This window comes from Antechinus flavipes, chromosome 3 (genome assembly GCF_016432865.1).
Source record: "Antechinus flavipes isolate AdamAnt ecotype Samford, QLD, Australia chromosome 3, AdamAnt_v2, whole genome shotgun sequence".
Classification (NCBI taxonomy): domain Eukaryota; kingdom Metazoa; phylum Chordata; class Mammalia; order Dasyuromorphia; family Dasyuridae; genus Antechinus; species Antechinus flavipes.
The window spans coordinates 281,808,384-281,811,790 of record NC_067400.1 but is presented as its reverse complement, the minus strand read 5'-3'; the positions used below and the strand labels follow the sequence as shown (position 1 = coordinate 281,811,790).

At 34.3% G+C, this 3,407-nt stretch overlaps 1 pseudogene; it reads right to left on the bottom strand.

Annotated features, from left to right (window-relative positions):
- Positions 1-291: 291 nt before the first annotated feature.
- Positions 292-1,384, bottom strand: LOC127557171 (T-complex protein 1 subunit zeta-like; annotated as a pseudogene).
- Between the last annotated feature and the right edge of the window lie 2,023 nt (positions 1,385-3,407).

Genomic DNA, 3,407 nt, shown 5'->3' with positions numbered 1-3,407 from the left:
GGAGTGAAGAGCTGCTTCTCACAATAGTTCTCCCAGCTTCCACCACAATAACCAGCTCGCCTATTTTTTAATCAACACCAGTAACTTGTGTCCAGATTCTAAATGTTTAGCCTGTATATTAACTAATTTTTCCTAAAGGTCAAAAATCAGATTTTTGAACAAAAACCTTGGGAACAAACAAGCAATGCATCAGCAAATACTTGGACTCTCAAGAAGAACCCTTCCTTTGACAAAAGGGTTATATTTAAGGAGAACTTCAGCAAAGGCCGCTTTCACTGCCCAAGCCAATTTTCAAGAGCTCTTGACAACTTGTGGACTATCTCTTACTGGGACCTTGATATATGTAATTATGTGCGTATCTGGTCCTTTGATCAACAATGTGACCAAAATTTCTCAATAAAGATAAACTTCTCTTTCCCAATATGCATTCAAAGACAAGCCTTGCATGTCCTAAATAGTCAGAATTTAGGTGTTCTAGAGAATTCATAGTCATACCACCATGTGCAAGCGTCTTTCTCTCCTTCTACTTTTTGCTGTGCAGAGAGTTACTATACCTTCTTTTGCGAGAGCATTTAAAGAAAACAGGTCAATTCCCTTTTGATTAATAACCACAAACCCTTTGTTTGAATAACCACACATTTTTCTTCCCTTTCTGCTTTTACTAGTTTCTCTCTCTCCTCCACACTTTTGTAAAAAAAAAAAAAAAAATCAGAATTTACTTCTATTTTTTTATATTCTAATAATACATTGCATAATGGTAAATTGTAACCATCTTCCACTATTTTTTTTCATATCAATATGTCAGACACCATGGTCCAAAACCAGCTCTCTGATCAACATTGTGTCAGTTTCTGATTATGCTTCAAATACATGATCTCTACCATGAAAAAATCAAGATGTTCACTTGGTTTTCTGATGGCCAAATTGAATCTACCACTGCCTCTGTTAGCCAGTCAGTCACATCAGCATTAACTTTGCTGCTCAGGGATGTTCAGTCACATCAATGAAAATTTCTTTTATTTTCTTGATTATTTTGATTTGATCCTAAACTTCAAGGACCTTTGTCTTGGACCCTTCCATTAAAATTCAGACCTTCAGAGATGAAGAGATATGCCAACTTCAGCAGCTCTCCAATGATGAAAACATTTGGAGTAGTGCCATCAGTAGCAAGATCATCCTGGATTGTCGCTACTTTTGCAGATAAGGAGGCAGGTGGGTGTTCAATTTGCATCTGGTGTAATAATTGCGCTTTGCCATCCTTGATGGGCTTGATGTCTTCCGTCCCAGAAGCAATACTGGGGGGAAGGGAGAAAAGAGAGAGAAAAAAACCCGCTCCATGTGTCAGAGCCTTTTCCAGGACCTCCATTGACTTGCTTGCACCCATCTTCCTGCAGGCACACTTCTGAGCTTCAAATGCAGACACTGTCACAGGGAGGGAGAAAGAAGGAAGAAAGGAGGGGAGTCCTAGCCCAGCCTGCTCTTTCGTTTTAGCCTGCCCCTCCTCCCCAACCACCGAGGCCCAACTCTGACCAAGACAGGGAACAAGTGTTGCCCTTCCAGCCTCACCCATGTAGGTACCACAGACACGAATTTCTTAAGAGGATTCTTAAGAGGATAACAATGAGTCATTTTTTTAAAATTTTAAAACAAAATGTAACTCATTAAATATTTAACACATTTCAAACATTTTTGTCATATTGTTTTAAGAGTTCAATTCATAAATAAAGCCATTTCTAGCTATATGAAAAAATGCTCTAAATCACTGTTGATTAGCAAATTAAGACAACTCTAATTTCCACTTCTCACTTCTCACACTTCTCAGTTTGACTAAAATGACAGGAAAAGATAATGATAAAAGTTGGAGGGGATGTGAGAAAACTGGAACACTAATGCATTGTTGGTGGAATTCAATTCATAACAGTATCCAAATAAAAAGGCATTTCTGATACAGTGGTTTCTAAAATTTTATAGTATACAAAAGATTTTAGAAATAATATATACACAATGCTATGTATTTAAAACATTATCAATTCAGTGATATTAATTCAATTCAATGTATTTCCAAATTATTTATATAGAATTATCTTATTCATATTGAAAATCATTTATCTTATTATACCTGGCATGTTCATACTAGTCACATCTCAATCCAGTATACTATAATCACACTTAAGAATAGTTTATACAATGCTTTCTATGTGCTAGGCTTTTTCTCAGTTTGTAAAGCTTAATTTAAAAAGTTCCAAAGTCATTCTTTCTGTAGTATTTTAGAATGTTTAGTATTAGATTTTCCAGTTGTAATTCAAATTTCTGAAAATGTAACAATCTCATATTTGTTAACTTTCAATACAACAATTAAAAAAAATCTTTTAAGTGGCAGATTATTTTACTGAATTCCTGTAAGATAATAAAGTGCTTATCCTCTGCACAACCAGGCACTTCACAAATGTGCTTCTCCGGAAAGTGTGGCTATCTTCAAAACACTGGGAGGCATGTACAAATAATGCATTTTACTGTATACATTATACTGTATATGAAACTACATTACATTTTGGTTTCAGAAAAAATTACAATCAAATCAATTCTTGATTATAATTACTAATGGCAATAATTAAGTATCACTTTTTCCTCAAAGGTTTATTGTTTTTAATTAACCAAGGTTCTAAAAGTTTTTTTTTTAAAGAAACACCCAGGTCCCATAACTGGTTCTTTATTTCTTTAAATCAACCCAAAAAGCTGATTTATTTCCTTTTACTTATATTTCCTAACTTACCTCTTAAGGTGGCAGATAAAGGGAACATCTCTTCTTACCCTGAGACTTTCTGGTTGTATAACACTGGCAGGAAAAGTTACTTTTTTTTTTTTTTTTTACAAATGCCTTTAACATAACTATTAAACCAGACCAGACCAAAGAAGCAAATATTTTCTCTGTCAATTAAGTAGTTAATATATATTTGTTAAACTTTCCCTTAATCCTGTAACGTCTTAGGAGCTCTCTTTTGTAATCTTCTAGTGACTGGGGAAGGAAGCTATGCAGTACTTGTCAAAGAGATTTTTCTAAAAAAGCTTTTTATTTCAATGGGATGAAAACCCTTCCTCATATTTCATTTTTCAAAACTGTAAAACTATTTCCTTTTAAGCTCTCCATTCATAGTGTTGACAGGAGTGAACTCTGAAACTATGTCCCCTTTAATCTATAAAATAATCACTCTGAAACTGTGTCACCTTTGATCTGTAAAAGAAGGGAGATTCACAAGCCATTCTCCAGTTGATAAAGAGTCAAAGGATATGAACAAACAATTTTTAGATGATGAAATTGAAACTATTTCTAGCCATATGAAAAGATGTTTCAAGTCATTATTAATCAGAGAAATGCAAATTAAGATAACTCTGAGATACTACTACAC